Source organism: Myotis nattereri (genome assembly GCF_964212035.1).
Source record: "Myotis nattereri genome assembly, chromosome: 14".
NCBI lineage: Eukaryota > Metazoa > Chordata > Mammalia > Chiroptera > Vespertilionidae > Myotis > Myotis nattereri.
In genome coordinates this window covers 43,496,811-43,513,878 of record NC_138089.1, presented here as the reverse complement: position 1 = coordinate 43,513,878, position 17,068 = coordinate 43,496,811, and the positions used below count along the sequence as shown (strand labels likewise).

Sequence of the window (17,068 nt, the reverse complement as noted above, 5' to 3'; positions counted from 1 at the left end):
AAGTACATCAATACAAATATTTTCCTTCCAACTCCAAGACCTATGAAGAGCTTAATAATCCACCCAAACAAGTTAAGTGTAGTGCTCTGATACCGAGAGAAGAGTTTGGGAAATGGTCTTAGTTATTAGTAAAATACCTTCTCACAGCACAGTGGTAACACAGGTAGTGATATACAGTGGTTAACTTATACATTTGCATCTTAAGATTTCTCAACCCTAACTAGAGTAACAGCTGCTTTAAGGATAATGATCTATATCAGCCAAACTAATGGTCTTTACTTGGAGAGACTTATATACCAGTCAATACATAGAATAATTTCTAAAAAAGCAGGCAAACTTGCTGTTTTAAATAAATGTCTAGTATTAATTGGATTCATTCACTCAAACACTTAACTGAATGACCATGTATTAGGCAGAGCGTTAAATGTTAGGAGTTTCAATAATGAACAAGACAAAAATGCCTTGTCTTCAAGATGCCCCTTATATCTAAGTGGTTAGACATAAGGTCCAATTCCTTCATTTAGAAGAAAGATGAGATGAAGAGGGAAGGGAGAGAAAAGACAAAAAACACCTGTCTACCTGTGGCCCTATACCAGTGATGGCAAACCTTTTGAGATAGGCGTGTCAGCATTTTGAAAAACCCTAACTTAACTCTGGTGCCGTGTCACATATAGAAACTTTTTGATATTTGCAACCATAGTAAAACAAAGACTTGGTCCAATTTTGCTGGCCCTTTAGTGTACGAAAAAAAAGATAAAACAACGAAGGTGGTATAACAATATGCCACTATAAGCAGGTTTTATGGATTGTACAGAAAATTGGTGGTTTCCAACTTCACTGTTCATCGAAATAATCTATGGGACGCCCTAGCTGGTTTGGCTCAGTGGATACAGCGTCGGCCTACGGACTGAAGGGTCCTGGGGTTGATTCCGGTCCAGGGCATGTTCCTTGGTTGCAGGCTTGATCCCTAGAGTAGGGGGTATCCAGGAGGCAGCCAATCAATGATTCTCTCTCATCACTGATGTTTCTCTCTCTCCCTCTCCCTTTCTCTCTGAAATCAATAAAAATATCTTTTTAAAATTATCTATGGAACTTTAAAAATTAAGTTTCGAATATCCAGGGGGGATACAAGAATCCATATATTTATAAAGCTCCCCTGGTGGTCTTTAAGCAGGTGGTTTGCATTTGGGAACCACTGGCACAGGTTACGGGATGTAGGACCAGTTTAGAATATGACCTTTAACATTGTACAGCTCATCACCCATAACTAGAAATCCAAATCAAGATTGCCACTTGTTTGTAATTAGCTTTCACTTTGGGTGTAAACTTTTCTGAAAGTTCAAAAAAAAAGTATGGTGAAAGGGAGTTCAAGAATCAAAAACACAACATGAACATAGCTATGTAATAACAACAAAGAAAAACTGTGCCACACTTCTGGTTAAAGTAAAAAATGGAGAAGAAAGGTGGGTTATAAGAAAAATAACACCAAGTGAAATAATACCAACTGCAGTTGAAGTCATAGAGCATGAACCAGGAGTCCTGGAGGAGTCAGGGGGTGGGTCTGTACTGTGTGGGTTCAACCAGGGGCTTGGGGATTACTGCGAAGGGTCTGAGAGCCCACTGGAAACACCATTGTGTCCTATAAACACTTGAGGCGCTAATGCTGTTAGGAGATGAATTCATGTAGCTTTTTATCATACGCATCTTCTTAACCAGAGAATGAAGTAAAAATTATGATATCCTGGCCTGCAAAACTTTTACTTTTTGCTTCTTTCAAGTTCTCACTGGAAAAGTTAGGATCTATAGACCCATTTGACGGGGGATGATGGCAAAAGTTTACAACTCCCCTCCCGGAAGGCCACTATCAAGCACAGGGAACAAGAGAATCTTATGTGAGCCTGTTCAGGGAAAGGTCTGGTCAAGCACCCCACCCATTTCTCTATGATTAACCAGGTTCCCTCAGGTCGGCGTATGTTTTACCAGCCTTCTGTCCCCTTCCTGTAACAGAAGATACTTTTGGTTCCATAAGAAGTATGACTTCAATTTCAAAAGCTGGTCGAAGTATACTTTAGAACAGTGGTTCTCAACCTTCCTAACGCCGCGACCCTTTAATACAGTTCCTCATGTTGTGGTGACCCCCAACCATAAAATTATTTTCGTTGCTACTTCATAACTGTAATTTTGCTACTGTTATGACCCGTGTTTGAAGATGTTCAAAAGAATTTCCTTGGCCCAAAATGTCAGAACTACTAGTAAGGTTGAGAATTCTGCCTTAAAGGGAATTTGCTCAAGGGTAAGCTAGTAAAGGGGAAAGCTTCAGTTTTGAATCCCTGTTGTCAGATTCCACTGCCTATCCTCTTATCTTTGTTTTACTGCTCTGTGCCTGGTACAGAAAAAAAAAATTCACTATAGTTATTTTTAAAAGTTAGGCTGGCATATACACTAAATTCCTACAGACCACTGCTCCTCAAACCGTGATCCCTGGCCAAAGCCACAGCAGCCTCCTCTGGGAATTTGTTAGAAATGCAGGCTCTCAGGCTCCACCCCTGACTTAGGCATCAGAATTTGCAAGGTCCCCAAATGATCCCTATGCACATTGAAGTTTGAGAACTCAGCTATAGATGACATTAAGTGATAATAACTAACCTTTCCTAATCTTCTAGATTTAAATTATCATATGTATTATCTAGCTCTCTCCTTCACTGTTTATAATTCTTTGCAGTAAGAAAAGTATCAATCCTGGTAATGCTGTAGGAAGAGAGCCACAATCAGATCTACATTCCCTATAACAAACATACTACTCAAAATCCATTCTTAATTTCCTCTACTTTTGCTAAGAAATTCCGAGAGAATGATAAAATAGGAATGTAGCAGTCTACCAAAGGGAATCCCCATCTCCCCAGGGTCTCCCAACAGACATGCTCTCTAGGAAATGCAAGCTGCCTTCTCCATGAGGTCCACTTAGCACACCCAGAGGAATTTTATGAAAAAGAAAACAAAGAATTTCTTGTCCTCAGCACCCCTTCATAAAATGGTAGCCATTAGTCACCTAGAAGTGAGTGGCAGGAGGAAATGTCTGAATTTGAAAAATCAGAAAACCCCACTAAGGTAACTAATCAGGCTAGTCACATGGAGAGTGCTATGAACAAGTGGAGCAATCACTGCCATAGTCCCATTAACTAAGTAAGAGTACCTCCTCATACAAGGGGGTACTTCTAGGGATGTACCAGTCACGTTACTATCCCTTGGGAAGACCTTTTAGACAAGGGCCAACCTAAAGGACTCCCAGAGAAGCTGGTGCCCACTATGAATTCCCCATCAGCAGTATCCAGTGTGTCTAAGCAGCTATGCTGGAACAGGGTGGGCCCAAATGGGAGGGAAACTCACTCAGAAACTTAAGGCCTAAAACAACATGGCCATGCCCACCAAGAATGGCCTTCCCACAAAGCGCATCCAAAATCCTGTTTTACTAACACTGAGGAAATGGTGTCTTCCTCCAGCAGAAAGCAGATGCACCTTCAAAGGGATTTGCTTTATCTCTTCATGAAGCACAAGGTTGATTGGAGGCCTGTGGAAATTGTAGAGCTTTTGTGGAATTTGTTCCAAACCAGAAAGAACCTGTTTATCTGTAGATGTTTACCCAGAATGCTACAGCCATGTGGATACACAATCTCTGTGACATCAGATCTTAAGTTTCTAAACGGCGGGAATTCCCCACACAACAGTAACTAACAGTGTTTCTATGAGCTGTTCAAAACATGCACCACTTACTGTTCAGCATCACAGGACAATGTTTTCAAATTCGGTAATAACAAGCACCACAAAAAACTCTCTTACCGCTAGCCATTCAATTGCGGTTTTACCTCAGGTGCTGCTGTTTTAGAAAAAAAAGCAATAACCCACCACTACTGGAAATTTACACACTAGAGACCAATACAGAGTAAGGGCACAGTTTTAAAAAGAAAACTATTTTCAAGATAATCTGAAGACGACTAGGGATGGTAAAGGAAGACCTAAAAAACCACGAACACTAGGGGGCCTTATTCTCAACTAGGGTTGGCTGAGTATGAATATCTAATAAGCTGAGAAGCATGAGAAACATCATTTCCAAAATTCTTTCACAAACTTTGACTTAAAATAGCATTATCCCCATTTTAAACATGGAGAAACAGATGCAGCAGGTTAAGTGATGTGTTTGCACAAGGTGCTGAAGCTAGGAAGTCACACACAGTTCTGGCCAATGCAATCAGGCTTTCTACAGTGATGTTCTCTCCACCACATCCATGGAGCTGCCAATAAAGTTCTCTGCCTCTGGACTCACACCCACTTTGTTTAATCACATTAACTAGTATGGCTTTCCTTATTGTTTCATTTCTCTTCCACATTTGGGTGGAAGCTGGAATTAAACAGGAAAATAAAATCTTGTGATCTAATAGGTATCAAAATTTCTAAAACAAAAATTGATTCACTTTATTTGTAGAAATGCATTAGCTGAAAACAAAAACCTATCACACAGAGTACTCAGTGTGGAGGAGAGGGGATTTCAGTAATAATGTGACAACTACCAAAATGATGAGAATTCCCTGCTGAATGAAAACCAAAGATGGTTTGTGGAAACAACCATCAGTTTGATTGAATAATCCAAATATTATGCTCCTAAATTTCAAAAAGAACAAAAAATAAACAGTTCTTTTGTTGAGGGGGGAAAAGCTAAAACAACAACAACAACAACAAACCAGGTATAAAAGATGACACCTACTTCCCCAGCTCGGAAATTCATTTGGTCCCAGACATAAGCCAGGAATTCAGATCCACTCCACTCCATTCTAGTTCACAGGGCACTGGGAGGTCCAGCAATCATTGGAATGACCTGTGCTGAAATGGAGGTCAACCCCTGCCTGAGGATACAATCACCCACTGCTCAATGCTCTGTAAAGCCCAGGCCTCTACATTCTCTTTGTTCCCTCCCTCTCCATTGGGATCTACAACTTAGAACCACCAGGAAATCACAGGGTCAGGAGGTGAGGAGAGCTATTTACTGCACTTGGGAGAGAGTCACTGGCTTCTTTCCTGGCCCCAGCTGGCCAGGAGAGAAAAGGGAAGGCTGCTTATGTTTGCAAAGGGCTGAGAGACTGAATCAGTGAGGCTATGGCTTGTACGGCAAACACAGGGCAGGGCTTGGAGGGTAGGATCTGCCTTTTTTCCCACGGCTAAATCTCATCGGTAAATCTCAGTCCTGCTGTCTAGCTGAGCAGCAGGCAACAGCAGTAAGCAGGTACACAGGATTTTCACCAGTGGCCATTGGCCAGCCACCATTCTGGCTTGCAAATTAACACATGCAGTGCATAAGCTACCTCATGTTAGTATCATCTGCTTCCTAAAATGACTCTGAATGTCATTTAATATTAAATACTACAGGGAGTACAAACCATCATTCCCCAAACAGAAGAGAGTCCTGTATAACAAAAATGTCAGCTAGTATTTCCAATTCCATTTGAAATATACTCTCAGAAAACTGCTAAGGTGATGCCTGTTCAGTATAGGTTCTATAGAAAGGGCCAAGAAAGAGATAAGAACAGTTTTGGGGGAGAAGGGGAGTAAGAGATCAACCAAAAGACTTGTATGCATGCATATAACATAACACATGGACACAGACAGTAGAGGGGTGAGGGCATGTGCTGGGGGGTGAGAGTGGTAGGAGAAGTCAATGGGGGGAAAAAGGAGACATGTAATACTTTAAACAATAAATAATTTAATTTTTTTTTTTAAAAAAGAAAAAGTTCTGATTAAGAGAGAAGGAGGCAGTTGCTCCAAGCTTAAATTAAGGAGTTTGGTTTAGAGGTACTAAGAGCCCACATACATGCCTGGAAAATAAGAATAAAGAATACAAGGATATAAAAAATACGTGGGAAAATTTTAAGCTCTTATTTATTTATTTTTTTAAAATACATTTTATTGCGTTTTTACAGAGAGGAAAGGAGAGAGATAGAGAGTTAGAAACATCGATGAGAGAGAAACATCGACCAGCTGCCTCCTGCACACTCCCCACTGGGGATTAGTGGGTTGGTGCCCGCAACCAAGGTACATGCCCTTGACCGGAATCGAACCTGGGACCTTTCAGTCCGCAGGCCGACGCTCTATCCACTGAGCCAAACCGGTTTCGGCTTATTTTTTTCTTTCTTAGAAGAAAGCCAACATCAATCCCAGGTAGACTACATACCCCCCTAAACAATTCTGGAACTTGTGGCACGTGGAGAAGTTGAGAGTGAGGCAGGGAAAGGTTCTAAGGATTGGTTAAGCGTATATAAGCAGCAGTCAGACCTCCTGTGATAGGCAGAATTTTAACATGAGCAGCACGATCTCTTCCTCCTCACACTCTGTCTCATCTCAACATGAGTGTGGGCAGAAGCTGTAAATTGCTTCTTACCAACAGACTAAGACAACATTGGTGGGCTGCCACTCACTCGATGGTTTCTACAAAAGGTTATGTCAGATGAGTCTTAGCTGTCTGGAGAGAAAGACTGCTCTGCTGGCCTAGAAGGAGCAAGCCTCTGTGATGTAATCTGCTATGACGTAAACTGCAGGTGGCCTCCAGGAGCTGCTGGCTCCAGTCCTACAGCTGCAGGGAACTGAACTCACAACTATGTGAGCTTGGACGAGAACCCTGAGTGACAGATGAGCACACAGGCCAGCTGATTCCTTGCCCACAGCTTTGAGAGACCCTGAGCAGAGGACCCAGCTACGCTATGCCCCAACTCCTGTAGGTACTAAATATGTGTATTGTTTTTGAGCTGCTCAAGTTGTGGTAATTTACAAAGCAATAGAAATCCTGCCAGATGGAGGTTTATATTCTGGAAAGGTTAAAGCTGAGGGTCTCTGAACCAGGGGACATTAATATGGATGAGGGCAGAGGTGCTGTACTGAAAACGAGTGTATGCATGCCAGGCGATCAGACCCGTTTTCTCCCTCGGCTCCCAGAGCACAGCCTGGCCTTCACCCTCTGCACAGTTTCCTTTGGGGAATATGAACAGCCCAGAGGAAAGACATTAAAGGCTCCCTAACTAACTAACAGATAACCAGGAACATGGTTCCTCTCTAACATGGCAAACAACGATCAAAACAAACTAGAAGATGGCCAATTAGAGAAAACAAACATTAAAGAAAATGTCAAAATAAACTTATACCCAGAGAGACAATATACTGCATCGATGAAACAAGAATATGACTAAAACAAAACATTGAGAAAGGCACAAACTTCCAGTTATAATTAAGTTTTGGGAATGTGATGTACAGCATGTTGACTATAATTAATACTGTATTGTATATGTGATTGTTACTAAGCTAGTAGATCTTAATAGTTCTTATCACAGGAAAAAAATTGTAACTGTGCGAAGTGATGGATGTAAACTACGCTTGTGTGGTCATTATGTTGTACACCTTAAACTAATAAAATGGTGTATGTCAATTGTGTGTCTCAATACAATGAGGGAAGGAGCTTTTGGAAATTAAAAATGAAAGCAAACATAAGTCTTTTTCCAGCATTCAATGAAGGGTAAAAACCGAAATCTATCAAATTAGAAATAGACAAGTAAAAAGCAGGAGAGAAAAATACACAAAAATTAAAGGGCCATAAGAAGGTCCAAGATTTGAACAGTAATAATCCAGAAGGTGTAAATAGGAGGTTAAAAAGTAATTTCAGAAAACTTCCCAGGATATGGATTTTTTTTAAAGGTAATGTACAAGGAACCAACGAGCTTGGCTTTGGATTTCAACAACCTGGGAGTGAACTGGCACCAGAGCAATGTCTTCATAATAATGTTCGACACAAATTCCATACCCACACAAATAAAATCAAGTACAAGGGAAGAATAGAGATCTTTTCAGACATTTGAGGTCCCTAGAGAAGATTAGAGAATAGAAAGAATCTCCAAAAAGACCGTGTAGAGAGAGTCTGTCCACACTGCAGCAGGTCAGGCTCCAGGAGAGATTTCGTCAAAAAATATGAAATTCATATACAATGCCCAGTGCATTTGGATGTCTTTTGAGGTTTAGACAACCGTGAAAGCATTTGAAATTGAATTAGTGATAAGTATGAAAAACCATGGGGTAGGGAGGGAGACAGACAGCAGGGAGAAAGGGAGAAAGGAAGAAAAGGAGAGAAAAAAAATAAGTTATGCAGAAAGTGATCACAGTTGGCCACTGTGGTACCATATACAGCTGTGAATAATGTTCACATAATGTAAACAATGATGTAACAGTAACATATATAGTATGGGTGAAGGTACCTGAGAAGGGTGGTGGTGGGAGGATAACTAAATCTTCACCATTCATTGTTCGCAAAAATGGAAGCAGCAAGTAATCCTATACAATAAAAGCCTAATATGCTAAGTATCCGGCTGTCCGTTCAACCAATCAAAACATGATATGCTAATGATATGCTAAAGCCGCTCAACCACTCGCTATGATGTGCACTGACCACCAAGGGGCAGACAGTTGACTGGTTGACCAGTTGCTATGATGTGCACTGACCACCAGGGGCTCTGCCTGGTAGGTTAGCTTGCTGCTGGGGCCCAGCCAATCGGGACTGAGCGAGACGGGCCGAACACACCCTGCAGCCCTCCTGCAGCCCCTCCCCCTCCCCGCCCCTGATGGGCCCCCATCGGGGTGGGTGGCCGGACCTCACCCATGCACAAATTTGGGTACCGGGCCTCTAGTGTGGCTGTAACTGCCTAAAAACAGGGAGGTAAATAGCAAAACAATCCAGCGGAAGCGAGATGGCAAGTAGTTGCCTCTAGGGAGCAAGACGCAGGAAGGCTGCTGGGAACAGTTATTTCTTCCTAACAAATCTTAGAGAAATCTTAGGTTCTTTAAACTATGTTGGTGTATAGTTTTAATAAAACCAAAAACTAAAGAGAGAAAAGATGCAAAGGAAAAACAAAGCCAACATTTTAAGACCAGGTGATACGGCTTTTTTGCCAATTTGACTTCCTCCAAGTACCCTGGTATGTGTGTGAGCATTTTTCCAAATGATCATCCGCTTGGTTCCCAGAAATCAAGCATAAAATACTGGCCTAATATTATGGGTTTGCTACATAGAGTTTAATCCCCTCTGTACTACATATAGCATAATGCAAACCAGGAGCAGAACTGGCATGGAATTTATTCTAAGGGAACTGGGAAGGTTTCAGAGTGTAATAATATCTAAGTGATGCTTAGAGAGTTAAATAGGCCATTTTCCAGGGAACCGGGGGACCAAAGTGGAGACCTTTTGGTATAGAGATGTGAATGTAGCTGAAATGGATCTGGAAAGACAAATGGGAACAGATCATAGAGGACCTTAAATGACTACCAAGCAATTTAGACTTTAATTGCACTGCCTACAGGAATGAAGTGAAAAAAAGTTACTGTTTTAAAAAGTGGAAAACAGCCCTGACTGGTTTGGCTTAGTGGATAGAGGATCGGCCTGCGGAATCGGGGGTGGGGGTCCCGGGTTGGATTCCAGTCAAGGGCTCGAGGGCGTGTACTTTGGTTGCGGGCACATCCCCAGTAAGAGATGTGCAGGAGGCAGCTGTTCAATGTTTCTCTCTCATCAATGTTTCTAGCTCTCTGTCCCTCTCCCTTCCTCTCTGTAAAAAAATCAATAAAATATATGTGTGTGTGTGTATATATATATATATATATATATATTTTAAAATTAAATTCCTGTGGCGTCTCATCAATGTTAAAAAAAATAAATATAAAGTGGAAAACACTGAAAACATCAAGCTATTCAGAAATAGGAAGCTGCACATTCAACCCTGAATGGATGAAGCAGCCTAATTAAGAGGCTATGGAAACCTATCAACCTGCATCAGAGCAGTGACAATGAGAACAGACTGTCGCTGGGAAGTCATACTTCATGCCAACATCCTAAAGTGTTCCGAGTAAACCAGAGAGCCTCTGAACCCATCCACACACACAAATAAGACATCTACGTCCAATCCTCACTCAGCAGAAGGGAAGCCAAGGGCCTCTCCCTGGCCTGCCCAGTCTCCCTGTGGTTCCGCTAACCGGACACCGCAAACCCCTTTCCAGACACTTCCCTGTAGCGCTTCGTTAAGCCATTATTTGCTAAATAAACAAAATGTGAATTTATGTATACAATCTTGTATGTTTATTAATATTTCAGAAAACTGTCAAACCATGTACTACTCTTCAGAAGATACTGATCATTAGTAAGCGTACTTGAAGTTTGTTGTTATATGCATATAGTTTTAAATACAGTGTACATGGTAATTAGGTAATGTCTACGTTTATTTCAAGAAGTTTAAAAATACCAGGTTTAATAGTCTTTTAAAAACACTATTTAAATGGGTTCATGCCTTACAGCAAATAAATGAATATTTTTAATCAGTTTATCTGGCTGCTTGGTGGGTGGTGCTTCTTTTAAGAACCAGGGCTCACAAGTTCAAAGACTCTCAATCAGGCACATTCAACACCAACCACATAAGCATGAATAAAGTGAGTGCCAACGTAAGTCTTGGGATAGCCACTAAAATCCAGTGCATTTCTTTCTCTCTTTTTTTTTAAAATATATTTTATTGATTTTTTTACAGAGAGGAAAGGAGAGGGACAGAGAGTTAGAAACATCAATGAGAGAGAAACACCGACCAGCTGCCTCCGGCACGCCCCCTACCGGGGATGTGCCCACAACCAAGGTACATGCCCTTGACCGGAATCGAACCCGGGACCCTTCAGTCCGCAAGCCAACGCTCTATCCACTGAGCCAAACCGGTCAGGGCCCAGTGCATTTCTGACCACTAATTATAGCTCTAGAATTCTGTTAGCCAAAGGCATTGTCACAATATTTAGCCATTTTAGCATTTGGTTAATAAACACTTCGTATTATTAACAATGAATCCCACACGAAGCCATGAGAAGGCATACCAACTAAGACTTTGCTAAAAAAGACAAAAGCAGAGCAGTCAAGATTTATTTGTTTAGTAAACAGAGTGCGTGAGGTGCAGCCACCAGCTCTGGAGGAGGAGCGGCCGCAGCCTCCTCCCACCTCACTGACACCTGAGCAGGGACACAGCGTTCATGTGCCCCAGCCAAGGCGACAGCACCCAGCAGCCAGGAGCGGACAGCTGCGGGCACTGAGTGTTGGTCTCCCAGCAAAATGCCTTTCTCCTTCCGCAGTTACAGAGCCACCCTTCCCTTTCAGAGACCTCTGCTCTGTGCAAAGCCTGAACACAGGACACGGTTCTGGAGAAGAGCTGCCTCAAAAGGAAGCAAAGGGAAATTTTGGTGGCTTTGGCAGTTGGGGCTGCTAAGCAAGGAACAGTGAGAGTAGAAAATAAATCCTAATTGGGTGAGTACAATAAACCAATGAAAATACCTGTTTAGACCTTAATATGTGTTCAATGTTGTATTAGGTACAAGAGTCACAGAGATGGTAAAGGCTAGTGCCTACTCTCAGCAAACTCCCAGCTAAGAGGAGGGCCAACAAGGAATGACTAAAACGCATGGTAGATTGTCAGAAGATGTGAGCCCAAGTGTGGGTAGCTTAGAAATGGGCCCAATAGAAAAATCTCAGGTGGGTAACCCTCTCTCCCTTACACGCATGTGCGCGCGCCAGTTTTCAACCACAAGAGCTCCCTTGCTTTTGCCTGTGAGGTGAAGTGTGGAAAAGGAACTTGTATTTAGAACAAGTTCCCCCAAATGAACAGCCTCGGTGATGCAAATCAGTGGTTCATACAAGTCCAAGACAAAGTTTCCACCAAATGGTAAAAATAAGGGGAAAATAGTATTTCTGTTTTCCATAAAGTTTAATATCCTCCCTTTAGTGAAATGCTGATGATAATAGATGGCGATTCTGTTTTCAGTGTCCTTGTGAGACAAAAAAATTAGCAGCCTTGTACGAGCCCTCCATCTAAAGAAATTCCAAAGTTACTAGTAACAGCTTCTGTAGCCTGGGTAGTGCAGCCATAGCAGTTTCCATCCAGGAAAGGCTGGTCTCGAGCCTGGCACCCAGCTGGCCCAGCACCTCTCAACTGTCCCCAGGCTCCCAGCCTCTCCAGACAGCCTTGGTAAGGCCACTGCCCCCCTTACAGCCACGGCACCTCTATCCCTCCCACTCACTCCCGAGAGGAACTCAGCCTGGAAGCAGTTTTCATGTATGGGTATGGTAGGTCCACAAAGAGCAAGTCCCGCCTCTCTCACCAGACCAACACCACACTGGGCAGGTGAAGTGAAGCCGTGTGCCAAACCATTTCCTCAAAAAATTCAGGGTAATTTTGCCTTAGCTGGCACATATCCCCAGTGTGAAAGGCAACCGAAAGGTACAGGTTTTGGCAAGAACATCTTAAAGTACTAAATGTGTTATTTATAAGGGCTTCTTCCTTATCTTGGTATATCTTGGTCCCTCAAAATCTTCACTCCTCTTTTCCCCTTTCATTTCAAAAGTATAGTGCTTCTTTCCAAGACAAACATGTGGTCTTGATCAAATTGCTCCTCCTTTATCAGTGAATCTAACACTTGGTTACAAAAGTTCAGACTTCACCATGCAAAACAGGAAAACACGACAAAACAAACCCTGCAATACTCCTAAACATCTCTCTCCAAGCTACCAGCCCAGCTTTCTCCTGCCCTCAGTGCCAACTTTCTGCTTCTACCTACACACATGCCCTCCCGAGATTCAATCCGCTTTACCTCAATATCCTACAGGAAACTATGCTATTAGAGGTTACCAACAACCTCCCAGTCTCAACAGGAAAGGGCATTTCCCACTTTCATCAGCTTTGCCTTCTTGACACTGCCAATTGGGCATTCGGGCTCTGATTCTCCTCTCACCTCTGAACTCCCCTCTCCTCTCTACAGCCCTTCCCCTGCTAACCTGTCAAGGCACAGGAGCTAAGCCAATAGGAGCTCCCAGGGGAGGGTGTGGAGATATGTGAGGTCCAGAGTGGCCTGAATGGGTATCAATGGAAGTTGAAGAAGGCAAAGTCAGAATCTGATACCTTTTTGCCTGACTCTAACATAAAGCTTATTAAATCTGAGATTTACCACCCATTGTAGTCAAACTAAAAGCTATACCATACTTACTCTTATCTAGTTACAATAAATGTTTTAGGTAAATGAATTTTCTGATCCAGTGTAACAATCACTAGAGTAATCAAAGTACAAAATCGTGTGCCTAAAGTCTTTAGCAAGAGACTTTATAATTACCCCTCACCACCCACCCAGAATGCCTTCACTCCTCTCCTACAGGAACTCCAAACCACAACCACCCAAACACACTTCCACAAAACAAAAAGATCTAGGACGATGATATAAAACTGGGACTCTCAGCTGCATGTGGCTCTTTCACTCACCAACCCATAGGATTTCAAATTTGTGTCAGAATAGTACAGTACAATACTGTGTTCAAAGGTAGTCATGTGGTTTTTTTGGTTAATGGTGACTACAAATGTGGCTCCAGAAGGCCAGGACTGAATGGCATTGGTTTAGAAAAGGCACATTTAAAAATGAGAAAAAGCGTGAGAGATGAATAGATGACTTTTACATTTCTCCCTATTAGAGTCAAAATATTCCATTTGCAAATCCAACAGAAATCTCTGGAAAGTAGAAATGCACATCTATAACAATGTAGCCATTAAGTCCTACTACAACCCACACATAATATAGTCTTCTGATGTGGCTTGACCTGTAATCATATTAGAATAGGTATTCACACATTTTCACATTTTATCTGATATAAATGAGTAAGAGATTTTATTTAAAATTTATCTTGACATTTGGAGACTATTTTGGGGTATATCATCTGTGTGGCTCAGTGTGTTAAACATCAACCCATGAAACAGGAGGTCACAGTTAGATTCCTGGTCAGGGCACATGCCTGGGTTGTGGGCTTGATCCCCTGTAGGGAGGGTGAAGCAGATCAAGGGGCTCAACTGTATGGTTTCAATGGAAACGAAACGTTTGGTGGTGAGCATGGTGTAGTACATATAGAAGTCAATTTATAATATTGCATGCCTGAAACTTGTATGTTACAAACCAATGCTACTGCAATAAAAATAAATGTAAAAAATTAATATGCACTCAAAGTATAACTAATCTTAAGTCAATAGAGGGGTTAAAAAAAAAGTCTAGCTCTGGCCAGTGTGCTCAATGGTTAGAGCACTGTTCTGTGCACCGAAGAGTTGCAGGTTTGATCAAATTCAGGAGTATTTAAGAATACAAAAATATCCAGCACCCAAAAAAGTAAAATTCACAATGTCTAGTATTCATTTAAAAATTACCAGATATGGGAAAAGTATGAAAGTGTGAGGAGAAAATCAACTTAAGAGAAAAAGATCCAGATGTGATAGAGATAATAAAATTAATGGACAAAGACAGTAAACTATTGTTATAACTATTCTATAAATTCAAAATGATAAGACAAGTGCCTGAGTATGCTAGATGGAGTGATGGAAATTATAGAAAGGCCCAAATCAAACGTCTAGATATTAAAAAATACAACATCTGGGCTTTTTATTTTTTCTAAAATATATTTTTATCGATTTCAGAGAAAGGAGAGGGAGAGATAGAAACATTAATGATGAGAGAGAATCATCTATCGGCTGCCTCCTGCACTCCCGCTACTGGGGATTGAGCCTGGGCATGTGCCCTGGACCGGAATCGAACATGGGACCCTTCAGTCTGCAGGCCGACGCTCTATCCACCGAGCCAAACTGGTTGGGGAAACATCTGAGATTTTTAAAAAATACACTGGATGAAATTAATAGCATGTCAAACAGTGCAAAGAAAATATGGATAAACTTAAAAACACATCAGTAGAAATTATTCAAAATGAAACATATAAACAAAACTCTGAACAGAGAATCGGTGTATGTCAAACAGCTTAATATACAAGGGGGGAGCAGAAAAAAGAAAAACTTGAAAAAAAATTAATGGCCAAAAATTTTTCCAAATCTGATGAAAACTATAAACTCATAGATCCAAAAAGCTCAATAATCCCCAACACAAGAAACAAGAAGAAAACTACACTAAGGCGGATCATAATCAAACTGCAAAACCCAACAATAGATTAAATCTTAAAAGCAACTAAAAGGAGAAATGACACAGAACAAAGACGTCTCATAAACTGCAAGCCAGAAGACAGTTGAGCAACATCCTCAAGTACTGAAAGAGAAAAACTGTCACCCTAGGACTCTATACTCAGCAACAGTGTTTCAAAAACAAAGGCAAAATAAAGATTTTTTTCAGACATACAAAAATTGAAAGATTCATCCCCAGCAGACCTGATAGTAAGAAATGTTAAAGGCAGTCTCTCAGGAGGAAGGAACTGATCACAGGCCTATATCTGAAAAGAAATAACACCAAAATGGTAATAAAATTACAGACAATATAAATTTTATTTCTTAAATGTCTTTAAGATATTAAGTGTTGACTGCTGGTGTGGCTCAGTGGTTGAGCATCGACCCATGAACCAGGAGGTCACAGGTTCCCGGCCAGGGCACATGCCCAGATTGTGGGCTTGATCACCAGGAGGGGGCATGCAGGAGGCAGCCAATCAATGATTTTCATCATTGATGTTTCTCTCTCTCACTCTTTCTCTGAATCAATAAATTTAAAAAAGACACTGTTTACAGCCAAAACAGTAATGAAGTATTGAGGGGATTCTAACATGTAGGAATAAAATTTATGGTAACAGCACATCAACTACAGGAAGAAATGCTGAAGGATCCCTATAACATAAAGGGCATAATATCACTTGAAGGTAGACTGTGATACGCTAAAGATGTGTTCTATAAACTCTAAATTAGCAACCACTTAAAACAAAAAATTATAGCTAGTAATCCAACAAAGCATGCATGATCATTTAAAAAAAAGAAAAAGAAAGCGTGAAAAAAGGACACAGGGAACAAACCTCACTAACAGTGAGATCTAAACCTAGTCTCACCAGCAAAAAAACATTAAATGTAAATGGTCTAAACGTTCCAATTTAAAGGCAAAGGTTGTCAGACTGGAAAGAAGTGGATCTCAAATATATGCTACCTTGAAAAAAACCTATATTAAATGCAGACATACCTTGTTTTACTGAGCTTCACTATATTGTACTTCATAGATGTTACATTTTTTACAAACTGAAGGTAAGATTCCCCTCATCAGCAAAAAGATTATTCTCAGTGGTCTAGAGTGGAACCGGCAATATCTCGGAAGTATGCCTTTAAATCACATACCAACTATAACTTATTAGACACGTACTAATCAATATTAAAAGCTTCTTCTGCAGAGACATATAATTACCAACTTGGATGTATAAAGCAACACATTAATGAACAAGTAGAAAGGGAAATTTTCAAAAGAATGCTAAAGAGTTATAATTCTCAATCTTCATATTACCAAAGTCTGGTAATATACCATATACCAGTGATGGCGAACCTTTTGAGCTTGGCGTGTCAGCATTTTGAAAAACCCTAACTTAACTCTGGTGCCGTGTCACATACAGAAATTTTCTGATATTTGCAACCATAGTAAAACAAAGACTTATATTTTTGATATTTATTTTATATATTTAAATGCCATTTAACAAAGAAAAATCAACCAAAAAAATGATTTCGCGTGTCATCTCTGATATGCGTGTCATAGGTTCGCCATCACTGCCATATACTATATATTATTTAATTCTCTGTATGTCAAAAGTTCCTTGAAAGATTGAGATTGGTAAAAATGCTACTTTTCAAACAAGCCATTCTTACTCAAATCAGTTATGGCTACTTCCTTAATTAAAAAGCAAAACAAAAGGCAAAATCAAAACCAATCAACTAGACACTGTGTCCAATGCTTTATAAAAAACAAGACACTTGTGATTTTTAACATATCACAAACCCTTTGAATTTCAAGTTGGGATCAGCCCATGTCTAAAAATAAAAATATATGGCAAGTTGGACTTGGATAAAGTGGGCAACATTCCCAAAATTTAGTCTCTTCACTCTTCAGAAGAAAGCAAATGTATCGCTACATATCTTAACAGTTAACACATTACTAATAACATGAGATGCTTTGAATTTTGAGAGATTTTCTA

General features: G+C 40.7%; 1 protein-coding gene across 2 annotated transcripts in view; it reads right to left on the bottom strand.

The window, feature by feature from the left end:
* Positions 1-17,068, bottom strand: part of UBE2E1 (ubiquitin conjugating enzyme E2 E1) — a gene marked incomplete at its 5' end in the record, with an annotated part of 54,990 nt that overhangs the window by 5,857 nt on the left and 32,065 nt on the right. The window lies entirely within an intron of this gene.